The sequence below is a fragment of the Lampetra planeri genome, chromosome 53 (assembly GCF_965212315.1).
Source record: "Lampetra planeri chromosome 53, kcLamPlan1.2.h2, whole genome shotgun sequence".
In the NCBI taxonomy this organism is placed as follows: domain Eukaryota; kingdom Metazoa; phylum Chordata; class Hyperoartia; order Petromyzontiformes; family Petromyzontidae; genus Lampetra; species Lampetra planeri.
The window spans coordinates 5,731,512-5,748,384 of NC_136159.1; the positions used below are offsets into that span (position 1 = coordinate 5,731,512).

At 49.4% G+C, this 16,873-nt stretch overlaps 1 protein-coding gene across 3 annotated transcripts in view; it reads right to left on the reverse strand.

Moving 5' to 3' along the window:
- Positions 1 to 16,873, reverse strand: part of LOC144734834 (myocyte-specific enhancer factor 2C-like) — a 115,614-nt gene that overhangs the window by 80,111 nt on the left and 18,630 nt on the right. Inside the window, exons 1-2 of one of the 3 annotated variants that reach the window (XM_078617233.1) lie at positions 15,147 to 15,331; positions 10,681 to 10,815 (exon numbers count right to left, since the gene is read on the reverse strand). The gene's annotated coding sequence lies outside the window, so the exon portion shown is untranslated. Of the gene's footprint in view, positions 1 to 110; positions 244 to 10,680; positions 10,816 to 15,146; positions 15,332 to 16,873 lie in introns of those variants that run through there. The other 2 variants (XM_078617234.1, XM_078617235.1) reach the window with 2 other exon arrangements.

A 16,873-nucleotide genomic window follows, 5' to 3' on the forward strand; every position in this document is an offset into this window, starting at 1 on the left:
GATTTGACTCTTGATGCTAATGGAGACACCTCGGCTGGGGGTCGGTCGACGAAATAAAAAAAACTAAAGACGGTCAAAAAATAACAAACCGAGAAGCAACGCTCAGCCACCTTGAACAATCCACCGCCGGATGAAGGCCTCCGCGGAAACGCTCTACCAGATCCAAGCGCCACGGGAAATACGGACGAGGCGCTAAAACGCGCCCCTTCCCTCGGTCTTCGTCGCCATCCCCGGGGAAGAGAGGAGGAGGAGGTGTGCGGAGCGGACGATGGAGACGATCGGTTACAACGGCTGCCCCCCCCCCCCACGTGTGCTCCGCTCGCGCGCGTGTCCGATGTTTCGCTCCCCCTGCCCGCCAGAGACACGTGGAGCGGAACGTCGGACGTGGCCCCCGGAATATGAAGTCCCCTACGAAGCGGTACGGTCAGTCGCCTCACAATAGCCAATGCACTTAAAACTTGATCTTCTGAGAAACACGACCCTGCCGCTTGACCCCCCCCCCTCCTCGCCCACCCCCCACTTCTCTCCCCCCCCCCTCCATTATGATCCTTCTCTTCGTTGGCGTCAGCAAAGGCTCGGCACTGGAGCTAACATTCGGTGCTAGCACTTGTCCCTAATTATCTTACGAAACTTTGCGGTGGGTGGGTGGGCGGGCGGTCTAGTGGGCGGGTAGGTGGGAAGGGAGGGAGGTGGGGTGGGGGGTGGTGGGCGTTGGGGGTAACCAGAAAAAAAGGCTAAAATGCTGCAGGAAAGAAGTTGGGAGGTAAAACAATGACAGTTGTGCAAAGGAGGAACTCACTTAGCATCCTTCTAAAATACGCGCCGATGAAGTCATGACGTTTAACTTTTTTTATAAAGATAATAATAATAGTAGTGTCTCATTTCAGGGATTGGTACAAAAATACCCGGCGCACGATAATACATGCCGTCTTCGGGGTTATCGCACGTTCGTGAGCTGTGTTTGGCCTCGCACCAGCGCTGGAGAGACAAAGACGTCTGGGCGTGTGGTGCTGGCCACATCACCTGCGGCCTTGGCCTTTAATAGACGCTCACGAACGGCACATTCCCCGCCAGCGATGAGGTCGCGCGGCCATACTTCACCACGCTGGTCAGTGCGGCGGGCTTGGCAAAGTAAAGAGGGGCGGGTCAGAAACCCGTTTTGGATGTCGCTCACCACCGATGCCGGCCGTAGCTCAACTGGTTCCTAGCGCGCTGCCCCAACCACGGCACCAACCGACTTGCGTCCCACCTACCCCAGCGGTGGCCAACTGGCATCTCCTGAGCCGCATGCGGCTTTTTAATCCACCACCTGCAGCTCTATCGAAGGGCACGTAACGTAGAACGCACGACCACAGCAGTAGCAAAGAATAATGAATGTATTCTAGATTTGAATAATGAATGTCTCCTGTGCTGTGCCGAAAGCTGTCAATATATATGCCCACACACTTGTCTCTTTGCAGAGCTCATGGCGACCTTCTGGCTCTTGGTCTGATACAGGTTGGCTCACCCCTGCCCTCATCGAAGTAACATCATCAGAAATTTGCCCCCTTGCTTTTGAGACTCCCCAAATGTGTCTCAGCCGAGAATCCCTCTTTGCTAACGGCGAGGAATTCTAACGGCGGGTGTCCTACGGATGTACTCGGTCTCGCCACAGCAACGGGGGAGTTTCCACCACTGGGTCAGGGCTTGTGAACAGGCAACGAGCACCGATACCTCGATGCTCGCGTGAGCAGGGAATCACCTCTGGCTTCGTGGGCGTCTCTGCGAGACTAAGCGAGGGCATCGCATCCCCCCCCGCCCCCCCCAGCCCCCCCCCGATGAGCACCTCCGATTAGCAGGGTTGGCTACGTACGGTGCGAAAGAAGTTCAACATACATACGTACGAGGGAAGCGAGGCAAGGCTGCATTGGATGGTGGTGGAGGGTCTGGACGACACAAGCGCACGGTCAGATCATTACGTGGCCCAAACCCGAAAATCGATTATGAATCCTTGCCGTAAATTTAATTGACGGGGCACTTCCGATTAGTGCGGTTGGCTACGTACGGTGTGAAAGAAGTTCCAGCATACGTACGTACGTACGTACATATCAAGAAGTGGGTATGGGTCCCATATTACAAATCTCGCATTTGCGGGTGGTGGTGGGTGGGGGGGCGGCTGGTGGGAAGTGGGGGGCAGCCCTGAGGGGCGAGCCCGTCAGCAGATGGGCTGTGGATCTGTGCGATGCGCCCCACTCCCAAAAATCCCTCCTCCACAACAGGCCTAACCCCTTTGTAGAAAAGGATGAACTGTCATTTTGAAACAATCGAATTCTGTTTTTAACTAAACGATGTTGCTCCCTTTCCCCCCCCCCACTCCCACCCTGCCCCCGATTTATTTTTTTGCGTCCAATCCTGCGACACTCTGAGCAACACTGGGATTTTTGCGAACAAAAACAAAGGGAAAGGCACAGCTCTGCAAGAGCTCGCTCCCGCCACCGCAAGAGGCCGCTCTATGGAGCTCACTACTCTCCCTACTCAGCCAGACGTCTTGCCAGAGTGGGGAGTACCCACACTTAACCCAACCGCTCGTGACTTTGTGATCGACAAACTGCGTTATCTAACGACGTACACTGCCGGGTAGACAAAGAGGTGGTGGGGGCAGTAGTTACGAAACTTTCCACGTGACGTTTCAACCGTCTGTCGCGCCGGGGGTTCTTACGGAAGACTATTTGGCTGCTATAAATATTCACGTGACGAGCCAAATTCGTTGAGCTATAATTTGTGGTGACCAGGTCGCTTCTGACAAAGAGCTAGACAGCTCAGTGGGCCTTGCCTGGCAAACGAAAAAAAGTAGTTTATAGTTGAATAGTTGTAATAGAACTCGCGACCTCTGGATTGGAAGTGCGGTGCACTGACCATCGTACCACGGCTGCATCCCGTGGGACTTTAAGTTTCGTACAAAAACAACAAATTCCATCCCATTCTCAATCCACCAATGGATGAAGGAAGCCCTCTCGACAGAAAGCAAAGGCAGTTTTTTTATTCCTATCGTACTCCACGACGCCGGTCAGTGCAAGTTGGTGAAGAAGAGGGGGAGGGGAGTTGGGGTGGAGGGGGGGGAGTTGGGGTGGGGGGGGGGCAGCCGGGGAAATCCTGGTACCAGTTGGGATATCGGTCGCCACGGATGTTAGCTGTGACCAGCGACGATAACCGCTGCACAGCCGCTCGCTGCGCCCCTGGTATGTTAAGTATTGCGGAAGAAATTAATTGGGGCGAAAACAGCGTTCGATAACATCCAACAGGTCACGCCAGCCCCCCTCTCGCACGCACGTGCCAGCAGCCTTTCACGGTCACTGGGCGACACGGGTGCGTGTAACGCGGCGAGGCAAACGTGCCATTTCGGGTCGTGACCCTTTTGGTTCTTTAGAAATGTCGGGGATTCTGCCACGAGCCAGGCAGAGGAGAGAGACGCACCGTGAGCGCCGTTCTCTGCCGCAGCTCGACGGCGTGTTTATGCTGAGCCACGCGGAGTTTTGCAACTTCTCTACGGAGCTCTGAGAGTCAAACGATGCGGATGGATTTATCTATGTGCTACGTATGTTGAACTTCTTTCGCACCGCACGTAGCCAACCGTGCTGATTGTAGGCGTGGATTTAGGTTCGCGGCGGGTGAAGGCCATGATGGTTTAGGCTGGGTTTTTTTGTTTTAAACCACAGTTCACCACGCTGGTCACTGCTGGTTCGTGAATGTGGTGGGGTGGGGGGGGCAGGGGTTGGCCCAGAACCAGCTCATAAATCGCTCGAACTCAGATCGCCCAGTTCAGAGCACGGCGCGCTAACCACTGCACAGCGGCTCCATCCCCATTGATTCAGGAACTTAAATTGTAACGTTAGCTGTGCCCTCCCACCACACGTGTGCGGTTGCTCCGGGTGCTACAGGCGCTCTCTCAGAAGAGAAGAGTGTTTTCTCCGTTCTCCCAAGGAGAGATAACCTGAGTTCCCGAGGAAAATCAACACGTGCACGGCAGAGGGGGGGGGGGGGACAATTACAGTTACAATTTGAGTCTTGGCTAAACATCCCAATGAAGCAGGACCCTTTCGAAAGACAATCTCGAATCTGTTTAACACGACGTAGGTTTCCGCGACCAATATTATCCGGGTTTAGCGACACATTTATGTTTACCCGAATTAACTCCAAAAAAAAACCTCGACTATGGGTAACCTTGAATCTTAATGAGTCTTTCCTGGTTAAAGAGCATCACACGCTTTCAGGAGCGCTTCTGCGGGCCGTCTGGAACGCTCTTCCATTCCGATATTAGGAAGCCACTGGAGCTAAGCACTTCTACATCTAGACTGAAAACTCATTTCTTTACAACTGCTTTTTTGTGTTGAGTTGAGTATGGTGCGAAAGAAGTTCAGCATGCATATAAATGAAGAGGGACTCTATGACTGAGAGTGGAGCGGTGGTGCATTGGTTAGCACACTGGACTACGGACCAAGGGCCTGAGTTTTATTGGCAGCCACGGCGACTAACATCAGCGACGAGAGATATCTGAGCAGGTCATGAGTGTCCCCCTCTCGCTAACAACCTGCACTGACCAGCGTGGTGCAGTATGGTCAAACAACTCCCGTGACTGATAGACTGAAATGGGGCCATAAAATAGAATTACTATCATCATTAATATTCATTAATAATTATACCCGGATCACGATTGCTATTACTCTTTAGTGCTCAGACACTGGCAATGATTTGGAACGCAGCACTGCAATTAACAGCAACACTAATTGCTGGATAGAAGAAGTAAGCCGAGCAAGATCACAGCATGACGCCGGCTGGAGTGGCGAGTGAGGCCGTCTCCTAGGTGTGCGCTGTGGTGTGCGTGTGTGCGTGCGTGTGGGTGAGACACGGGGGACGCGCGTGCATCACGGCAGGATTCCGCTGGCCCGGGGGAGAGTGAGGAACGCGTGGGATTCGAGGACATACCCGAGAGGGCGAGATGACAACGGTCGTCGTCAAGAAAAGTAAAGTGGTCTTGGGGGCAGCGGGGAAGGGGTCACATCATCGCAGGCAGGGTGAGGGTGTACGGTGGTCGAGGATAATCACAGAGTGGCAGCCAAAGGAGGGAAACACACGCCAGGGAGGGCGTCCACAAGCGTAGACGGAGCGACGGGATCTGCCCGTGCAGAATCAGAATCGTCAGAATCTAGACTGGAGGAATCCGATGAGCTATGAAGCTCTTTTTCAAAGATGTCCGGTAGGAGAGGAGCCGCACGGATTGTCGTGCTGCGAGGTCGCGAGAGAATGACGACGGCTTGATGGGTGGTTGGGGGGGGGGGGGCTTCATCTGGCAGCGGATAGATCATGACTGCTGATGATGCCGATGATCGCGATGCACCGGAGAGAAGTTTGGGTTTGAACACTGTCACGTGTCGTCTGACGCAATCGCCCGAAACGCGATCGCGAACCTGAACACCTAGGAAGTCGCCAGGTAGTGCAGCTGTCGTGTTTCTAGCACACGCGTGCATGCGTGTGCACGTGCGCTCGTCACCTGATATGATCCCCTACGACACAGCCCCTCTGAAGTGGACAGCGCAGAGTCCTTTACGTTAACGCGGTGGTTGTATCAGTCGCCGCCGCAGCCGCCGCACTGCGATTCGTGGGTTTCTGAGCACGCCCCTTCCTTCACTGAACCAGCATGGCGAAGTATGGTCAAACAACCCCCCACCCCCCCATGACTGGCATGGTGACGGGAGGCCTTTATCCAGCAGTGGATTGACACTATTATTATGTCCGCGCTGTATAGGGCCCTGGCAAAATTTCGTAATCAACCCGCTCACCACGGAGTTACACGCAACATTATCAGTCGCCACGATCACTCCGCTGCTGGCTGAAGGCCTCCCCACATTGAGTTGTCCTGCAATTTTCTATTGAAAGCTTTCGTGACTGCAGGGATTCATCTTCTTGGTTCTTTCAGTAATGTCACGTAGAAGGGAAGTAATAAAATAATACAAATAAAACATAATAAAAGAATTCTCACGACGTTTCAGGCCACAACGCAAGCAGCCGTCCTCAGGTGGAGAATTCTTCACCTGAGGACGGCTGCTTGCGTTGTGGCCGAAACGTCGTGATAATTATTTTATTATGTTTTATTTGTATTATGTTGTCCTGCAATGTAAAAACAAAAGTCAAAGCGACTTTTCAGTGGGGCGGTGCTCATCATTATCATAAGCGACCCTCGTGACGTACATTACACATTCTCATGGCAGGGGCCAGTCCATCCATCTGGACCCACCACCGGAGCTGCCGCTGCGTTTTTCCACAAAGCGGCAAAACAAGATTCTACCGTGCGCCACCCTCTCTAATCGTACGAGCCCATCAAACTACGTCGCGTTACAATAAAAATAAAAAATGTTCTAAAATGTAAACCGCGTTGCTGTTTTGTGTTGGGGGGGTGGTGGATAGTGGGGGGGGGGGAGTTCAGCCGACTCGCTGCCAAAAGCCACCGCGTGTGCACGGCTGGGGAAGAAAAGAGGCTCCTTAACAACACAACAACAACAACAAAACCCCAACAACAACAACATCAACGAAATGTTTCCACTGGGTTCACAGAGCACCGACACGTACACGTTATCGCGTGCCCACATGTGTGTGCGTGTGTGCGTGCGTCCCGGCCAGCGGTTTGAACGGAACCAGGGAGCAACGCAAATGAGCCGACGATTTTTTCTTTCATTTAAACGCTTTCACAACCTAAAGGTCGAGAGCTCGAATGCATCAGATGGTACGCTCACGCCGTCTCACCCAAAATAACACCTCTATTATGGACAATATTTCGTCGCCAAAGCATACGTGTTGAACCGTCTCTGTCCGTCCCTCTGCCTTGCACGGCAGGAATGAAAGCTCTCGTGAGGACGGTCCCAATATGGACCAAACGTTGCGTGTCGCCATCGTTATTAAGTTCAACGATAAATATTGCCAATGAAATACCTCCGAGAAAGAAACGAAGACGCATTGGCCGATGTTAAACCCTGTCCAGTTATCCGAGTGTAACCGGGAGATGTGAGTGCGCTTCAGTGTCACCCCCTCGTAGACAGCGTCTGTCTGCTTGGCGCTGGGTTGTCTCAAGGTTTTACAGCCTCCTCCTCCTCCAAACACCAATTCGGAACTCCTCTCGCGAACGATTTACCAACTACAACCAAATGATGGGATCCATGACGTCTTGTGGTTGTTGTTGTTGTTTGACTTGCATCCCACTGGGATTTTTGCACACAGCGTTGGTGTACGGTTTTTTTTCTGCAAAATTTTGCTGTCTTTTCTTGGATTTTCTGTTTGAACTTAGTTACATATTCACGTTAAGATGTTTTTTGTTCATGTTTTTGTTTTTTGTTTGTTGCGGTTGCACCCGATTCATAAGCCGAATGGCTCACAGGGCTATACCTAATACATGAACTTGAACTTGGAGCAGCACATTCCCGAACACACGCAGCTTGAGACTCGGCAAAAGCATGTCCTGGGTAATTAACTGGCGAGCCTTATTATTAGGATGCCTCGGGAGATAAATGAATGATTGTAAGGACTCGTTAATTTAAGAAAAAAGGTGTACTATTATTCAATTCCAAACGGAAAGTTGTACAGTCGCGATTAAAAAAGAGAATTATTTAATTGCTCGATGCAAAGACTGCGAGACATGAAAATTAATTAACCATTTAAAAATTTGCATCTGAGAAATGTACGACTGAATTATATACTATAACTGTATTACATTTAATAATGTAAATATATATAAATTTACGAAGTTTTTAGTGACTGAGCGTCTCATGTAAATTATAATTGTGAACCAGGTTTGCTTTCCGGATGTCCGATGGCCTGCCACGACTAACATCAGTGGCGAGAGAAATCTAAAGCAGTCCTGGGCCTCTCGCCCCTCACCTTCACCAACACGCAGTGACCGGCGTGGTGAAGTATGGTAAAACGACCTCCATAACCCACAAAGCAACGGGGTGGCCTTCATCCAGCATCGGCCCAACAAAAAACATAACTCTGAAAATGTGCACTGTCCTTTAAGTTGATTGGTCTCGGGTGTGGACCAATCAACTTAAAGCACAGTGCACATTTTCAGAGTTATGTTTTTTGTTTGCATTATGACTGCAGGTATTGTGGTCTATGCAAACATGACTCCTTGTAAAAAGGTGTCAGTTTTGTTGCCAGATAGAAGGGTAAAAAAACAATTATCATATTTTTACTGGCAAATGAGGTTCCAAAGGGGGCTTTTTTTCGGTAAAGTCATGTAGGTAAAAAAATCTAATCAAGTAAATGAAAACAACTAAATTAAATCACGACATTTCGAGCGCAACACAAGCGTTCTTCTTCAGGTGCGGACAACGTAGTGAAAGCACAACTGCTCAAGTGTGTCTAAGAGATGGCTGTGACGAGGAATTATATAGTCGCGGGGGATGGAGGGAGGGGAGGGGGGCCATGGTGAGCGTGTGGGCGGACTGTGGACTGGGAGTCAACGTCCTGAAAGCATCTCTGAGACACACTTAAGTGGTTGTGCTTTCGCTACGTTGTCCCCCACTTGAAGAGGGATGCCTGTGTTGCGCCCGAAACGTCGTGATTTAATTTAGTTGTTTTCATGTATTTGATTTTATTTTTTTACCTACGTGACTTTACCGAAAAGAAACCAAAGAGTATGAATACTTGCAGTCACGAAAGCTTCAAATCAAGGGGGCCGTGAACTATCGTCGTTTTATCGGTGCGAGACGTACCCAGTAGACATTCTAACGTTGCGCCAAATGTTCCGCCAAAAAGCCGGTCAAACGTTTTGCTGGGCAGAGGCTTCGAAACAAAGCCACGTTTTTTTCTTTCTCTCTTCAATCCCTCTCCATTATTGTCGTGGAGAATCTGTATATGGGTCACTCTGCAGACGGGCGTAGTCGAGCAGATGCTGTTTATGACGAGTTAACGCTTCTCGCAAGATGACGACGCGAGTGACACGCGGGATTCTGTGTACAAAGATACAAAGATCCCCCGTATAGCCTCATCAGACTGTAGGGGCAAGTGCTGTTAGCGAGCACCTATGAAGGCCGGAACGGTACACGAGGGGGTGGGTGGCCAGCACCACGCCCGACCGCCTTTGTCTCCCCAGTGGCGATGTTTACACACCGCACCAGGTACTCATTTAAGGCTGAGTCGACCTAGGGGAGGCCCAGGACCGGTTCAGATAATCGTCACTGGTGTTAGCCGTGAGCGGGAATCGAACCCGGGTCACCAGGTTCGTAGCGCAGCGCGCTAACCGCTACACCCACCGCTCCCCTACACACACGCGCACGCGTTTCGTGCGTGTACTGTCTGTGCACCGCATTGTGTGGCATCACGTGAAGCTGTAGGAAGAACCACGCACAAACGGACATCTGCACTTGTAAAGCAAACGCGTAATCACACACACGGACACACGTATATAGAAATATTTCACACCATCACAGAAAGGAAATTGAAGCCGTAATCCATGTACGGTAGTTTGGTAGTTTTTTTTTTTGGCAGAAGGCTGCCTAACTGCCGCATCTGTATATTCCAGTCAGAGCCGTCCATAGCGGAAGATCTGTGACCTGGAGCCAACCCCACCGTGCCTCCCCACCGCTCTCCCCCAAACGCCTTCGAATTAAACCGGGGAGCATCACATGTGATACCGTGACATTGGAGCGTGGGCCCCCCCCCCCCCCCCCCCGATTCGCCGTGCACCCTAAGGGCACGGCTCACGATTCCGGCGTTCAACTTCGATCGAAATCGGGGACGCTGCCACGTTGGTGTAACAACGGCGAGCGCCGCTGGAACTTGCAAATCCAGAGGTCGCCGGGTCCGACCCTGTCTGCCGCTGCGGCGTTTGAAACGACGGCGCGAGTTCCATGAATCGCCGTCTTCCCCCCCCGCCCCCCCCCCAGCAGTATAAATCAGCACAACACAGTGCGAGTGGACCGGCAGGTCACACGTGGTGGGGGTCAAGTGTGTGTACTCTCACCCCTTCCAACAACGTCTCTATAGGGGCCCCTATAGCGGGGAGGGGGGACCCTTTACGCCAGCAGTGGCATGAGCGAGCAGTTGCTTGCTTCCTGCGCCTTTGCCTCTAGTTTCGATTTGTTAAATGAAATGCGTCTTTAATTGCACATTGCGTAATGTTGTACATTATGCAATGTACAATACGAATTAGCGAGTGCTCCACGTACGAATAGCAATGGTAATAATCATCATCGGTCATTGCTTATCCACTGCTCGATGAAGGCCTCAATGTGGTCGCCCATCCAAGCAACATCCAGGCTCAAAATCTGCTTAGCTTTTGAGATCTAATGGAGATCAGGCACATTCCAGAGTAACGTGGAATTTCCACCCACGCTCGAGCGACACTTGACACACGGCCACGGTGATAGTTAGCCGGCACGTACGACGCTGGCCAACGCTGCGATCCCGTACGACTAACGCCCAGCCCCGGTCAATCCACTGCTGGATCACAGCATCCCTCATCAGTAGCAGCAGAGGCCGAGCATTCCGTCCGTGTAAAATACTTCATAGCCACTGCTTGTGGGGGGAGGGGGGGGTGGGGAGGGGCGGAGGCCTTCATCCAGCAGTGGATCGATCACGGCTGACGACGACGGTGGTGTCAGAAAAAGACGTTGAACGTGAAGACACCGCGAGCTGTCGGTTGGAACTCACCTCGACGGTTCCTCTCGAATCGCTTCGAAATGAACTTCAGCGCGAATCCAGCCGCATTGAGATGAGCAGTGGGTCGGTCCGTCAGTCCATGCGCCGTCCACCAATCGGAGACCTCTTCTCAGACTCTGTGCCAGCCTGGGCACAAAGAAAACACGTACATGTGACCGCCTGCTCTAATGAAGAGCCGCGAGCCAGTGTTGGATATTTCACAAAGTGTTACTCGTTTTTATCGACCCCGCAGTGATGATGGGCTGAATCAACCTCCCCCACCCGCCTCCCCCAAAACCAGGAGTTGAACTCTGCTGATCAGCCACCCGGTCGGTTAATATTACGACAGTTTCGTGGTCCTCAATGATAACTTATCCTCCAGTACTCAGGGGTTGTTCCTCGTTCTGCCTTTGGTTCTCAAATTACAGGCACAACGATTGACATGGATATTTCAATACATCGTTCAGCGCTATTAGCATGATAACGATGATAACATGAACCGCATTCTTCAGGTTATAAGATGTACTTTTTTTCCCCCCTTCTAGTTTACAGCAAAAGTTGGGAGTGCGTCTTGAATATAAGTTATATAACCCAGAGAGTGTGTGTGTGTGAGAGAGAGAGCATGAGACCAGATTTATGATGGTGTGGGTCTTACTTTCTGGAGCGTCTTATACTGTGATCTAAAGTGTGGCGAGCAATATTGTGGAGGGCGGCGTCTTTGATTAACTCGATATTTGTAAAATTACAATGACGATTATGATTCCAGAGTTTGTCGCTGTTTTGTGACTCTGCCATCCCTCAATGAAAGGCTGTCTGGCTATCGAGCAATCACATTCAGTGTTCTGCCTCCTCGCTGGGTTAGGGCAGGGTCACACTCACACTTTCTCTCGAGCAATTCACGGTGCATCGTGAGAAAGGGAAGGAGATATGGTGTCGCAGGTCTGCTGTTGTTGATGTTCAACCTCGCCCTGCCACTCTCGCATCTCGATCTATAAGCGGAACGGCAATTTAATTCCAATCGATCAATAGCACTCCGATTGATTTCATACATAGGCCGTCACGGCCGACATCATAATTCACCGTTGGTTGCGTTTGCGACAGATCATGTAGGTATGATGTCATTTGGAGTTATTGACATTATATAGCTCTAAGTAGCAAAGCTAAACTATTTAAAATATTTTTATTTTATCAGGTAAGGCCTACTAAGCTATGTAGCTCTTTTTCAGAAGCGACCTGGCCACAAATGATAGCTCAACGAAGCGGCGTATCGCGTGGAAATGTACTGCAGCAAAATGCTCTGAACGCACGTTGCTTCTAAATGTTTCGCGAAAACCCGGAGGATCCGGAAAAAAACCCACGTGACCAGGGGGAGAGAACATGCAGACTCCAAATATACAGGCATCGGGGTCGGTATTAAACCCACGACCTCCCGCACACCAGGCGAGGTCGTTTACATCTCTCGCCACCGCTGCGGCCAACTGTGGTACCCGTGGCTACACCACAGGAAGGGGAGGAGAGTCAAGGATGTAAAGACAAAGGAACGGCAATACGGAAGAGAGAAGAATGGGAAATCGGGAGGAAAATGACCGAAAAAGGAGCGGAGAAACGGCAGCAGAGAGGGGTCAGGAGAGGTGAGGATAGGAAGGTGCCACAGCAGGGCCTCGACGCTGCTTCTGTTTTCAAAGGGGGCGGATTCAGAGTGGTGGGGGTGGAGACTCGTGATCTACGGGAGGACCCAGCTGATGGAGATAGATATATTGACCAATCACCGTACCTACACGGATCTAAACCAATTTTTAATTAGCTGTATGATTATTGCCTTGGGGTCATTGTGATAATGATAACATAATGGAAAGCTTCATTCAGCAGTGGACTTACCATGGCTTGATGAGTAATACAATAATAATAATACAACGGTAATAACAGACGTGGATTACAGACAAAAAAACATTGATACATATCCGCGCAACTAAACGCAATAGCGGGTGATGTAGCAATGCTGTGCGGCAAAGTTGAACACGTCCATGGCATCGGATGCAGTCAAACGCAACAACCGTAACGTCCGGATTATAAGACGCGTCGGGAAATTAAGACCACAAACTTGTTCCCCGGTGTCGATAAAATTACAAAAATCTAGCCACGCACGCGGCTACACGGATTATACGACGCACCCCCAACTCTTGATTTAAAATGCAGCAAAGTGAATCTTGTAATGCGATGAATACAGTGAATGTAACTTGAATGGGCTCTACAGACTAAAGCATGCCTGTCAACCCACACGGTTTACCCCGTGTTCTTGTGCAGGGAAATTGAGTTTCCAGGTCCGTACGGAGTACAGACGTTTCAATACGGTCAACAACACAATGTGTCTATTTTTCTTCTTGGTTCTTTCGGTAAAGTCACGTAGAAGGGAAGTAATAAAATAATAAAAATAAAACATAATAAAATAATTATCACGACGTTTCGGCCACAACGCAAGCAGCCGTCCTCAGGTCTGTCGAGGCCGAAACGTCGTGAGAATTATTTTATGATGTTTTATTTTTATTATTTTATTATTTCCCTTCTACGTGACTTTACCGAAATAACCAAGAAGATGAATCCCTGCAGTCACGAAAGCTTTACATGGAAATGTCTATTTTGTTTGTGTGTTTCTCCCTTGTGATGTGACTTTGTAGGATGAACGTTGATATTCATAAGTGGCACGGGGTGACCAATAAGGTCTGAATTGAATCTGCAATAAGGTATGGCACAAGTATGATGAAGGCAAATATGCCGCTCATAACCCAACGACTTAACACAACAAGATAAAACTTCTTAAGCAGCGATCGTAAATCATGTCGATTTTCAACAGCAGAACTGTAACACGCGTTTATATGAATGCTCGACTCGAGAAACTGCACCGTGAACTTGCCACGTACCACCGATAAGCAGAAGTAGAAACAGGCACGGGCGAATATCAATTACACATTTGCGAGGAGCGGTGGCGCAGCGGTTAGCGCGCCGCAGCTCTGAAACCGGCGGCTAACATCAATGGCGAGTGACATTTGACCCCCGTCTTGGGCCTCTGCCCCCCCCCCCACCACCACCAACACCTCTCACCAAACCTGCACTAGACCAGAGTGGTGAAGTATGGTCAACCAAACAGCAGCGGTTGATTGACAAACAGGGCTGGGAACTAAATATTCCCTATCACATTCTTGGTTCTTTCGTTAAAGTCACGTAGAAGGGAAATAAAAAATGAAAAAATATCAAACAATAAACATGTCTTTTTTTATTATTTCCCTTCTACATGACTTTACCAAAAGAACCAAGATTATGAATCCCTGCAATCACGAAAGCTTTAAATCAAAATCCCCTATCACGTCGATTATTGTATTGCATACGTGCACGTGTATCGACGCACAAACTCAACAGGTATATTTTACAATCATAACAATTGTTTTCAAAAGCAGAATACTACTAATTTCACACTTACGGAGCAAGTAACTAACAGAGTATACACACAGTCCCGGGTATTGTGATGCTTTGCTCTCCAACGCCGTAAATAATCCAGCAGTGAATCGACCCTGTCAGTGTAGAGAGCGACCCGACACAGCCAATGTACACTCGTGGTGCGGTGTGTTTAGTGTGGTTATAAATAGCTGGCTATATAGTTCGTCATGTGTATACACTAACTAATAATACATTACTTAGATACTGAACGAGTGTTTTTTTTTCTAGCTAAAGCAGTCTGTGACTACACAAACTATTGTTCGAAGCAGTGTAAACCGACTGATACACCGTGCGAAAATAGTGTCACTAAATGAAATTGTAGCAAGGCATGAACGGGAGTGATGTTCTTACTTCCATATAACTATACACCGTCACGATAACACACACAGCAACAATACAATGTATTTAGCATATATATAAACGCAACTGCATTGTGAAGATTTATGTACGCGTGTCAATGTACTATGTAGAATTGCACATGCATACAACTGCATGGTTTGACACCATATATCTCATATATATACACACACACATGAGTGCACTTCACATGATTACACACTATACCATTCAGCACACATATACCCATCAATATACTACAGCGGGTAAAATGTATGTGCACATCAATACAAGGATTGTGTTGGCACAACACACAACTGCATGCGAAAGACGCTCTAATACGCATTATCCATCAAAGGTGCCAGACAGTCTAACACACGTCCTATACATTAACACAAAGACACTACTATATCTACTGCAGGCAGATAACAAGCAACCCAAATATCCACAAACCACACGCGCACACACACAACTACAACTACACAGCTGTTCTAAGTGCAGGAAATAGCATTCGTAACACGCGTGCGTCATACCACAGCAGTAGGAAGCGATGTGTGAACGCGCACTCACAAACAGCCATAGCACAGCACACAGCAAACAACACTCGGACGGACACACACACATCGACAGCCACAGACATTGACAAGTACCATCATCATCATGCTGCTGCTGCTGTTGTTGTTGTTGTTGATGATTGTGACGGGGCTGGCTGGGTGGTGGGGGAAGACACGCAACTCAGCATTTGCCCAGTCCCGAAACAGGAGAAGAATCCACAGCCACAGCTCTTAGCTATTTTTACCGACAGAGTGAGAGAGAGCAGCAGCAGCAGTGGGAGGGAGGGAGATGGGGAGGTTCGAAGGGAGATTTGAGAGTGTGGGAGGGGACAAGGAGGCATGGCACTCTAGGGGATATAGGAGGAGTCAGGGTAAGAGGGTGGAATAGGTCTTGCGTTACCCAGGGGGCCCAAGACTACCTTCTTTTTTTTAAATACTTCCGACAGCCACGCATAGCAAGAGACAAATCTTTTTCGTGTAGGCTACACAGCATGTTTGAGGCTAGTGCTGTGAGCGAGGATTTGTTTAGATGGGACTGGTGGTCAGTATCACGCCCGGCCGCCTTTCTCTCTCTCTCCCCCCCCCCTCCTCCTCCTCCCCCTCCCTCCGTCCAGTGGTGATGTCTGGTTGCAGGTTGGTAAACAAATTTAAGGTTGAGCCGACCTAGGGGAGGCCCGGGACCGGGCGCAGTGTGCGACACGCACACACACAAAGTCGCCCGAGGTATTTAAACAAAAACTAAATATATACAATTAATAATCTTGTGATCTACATTTATTTTAACGTTGTTTTTGTACACGAGCGTATTGCTCTCTGTTTCATTTTTGCCCAAAATAATTGTGTAGCGCCCGGCGTCAATGTTATCGCGAAAGGTGTCCGATAAAAAATAAATATTGAAGATGTATTGATTTTAGAAGAGCAACAAATTTTAAAGGCGCAGCCCTGCAATTGCTAGCGACTGCTGGCAGAAGCGCCTCCACTCGATGTTTTTTTAGTTTTTGGCCTTCTCTTCCATGCTGGCCAAGACGTCTTTGAAGAGGTTTGAGTAACCTACATTTTAATCCACCACACGTGACCTACCGGTTGACTAACTGTAGTGACACCATGGGAACCTCATTTGCCAGTAAAAAATATGATAATTGTTTTTTTACCCTTCTATCTGGCATGACTCCTTGTAAAAAGGTGTCAGTTTTGTTGCCAGATAGAAGGGTAAAAAACCAATTATCAAAATAAATCTTATAACTGTAGTGACTTTAAAAACTCGCCAATTTTCAACTTCTGCGTCGGCAGTTCCAATTGAACCGATGACCTGTGGATCACATGCCCCAGTGTGCTGGAACCATTGCGCGTCATTGTCCACGATGTGCATGGCCCACCATTAATCGCATGCGCACAATCCATGGCAGATGCAGATACTCGATGCACAAGTGGGAGGGAAAAAAACCTAAAAACGCTCCAGTAGTTTGCGACTGTGGTCATCCAGAACAAGAGGCCGTACAAGATGTCCCATCCACGAACACGAAGGAGACATCGCAGCGATATAAAACTTCCGCTGCTCGTGTCTTTTGCACCTGAATGTCAAATCGTAGTTGTTGCTCTGCATCGACACCGGCAGCCGTACGGGAGACGAAAAAGAAGAAGATTGTCCAATAACCAAGAGAACGATGTTATGACTGTCGACTGAGTTGCAAATCGGCCCCATTGCTGCAGTGACGGAAAGAGACTGAGCCGCCGCGATAAAATGATAAACACCGTGACGTTGACAAAGGGTCACACGATGAATATTCCCACCCCTCCAGTAGCCGATCAGTGCGGACAAGGTG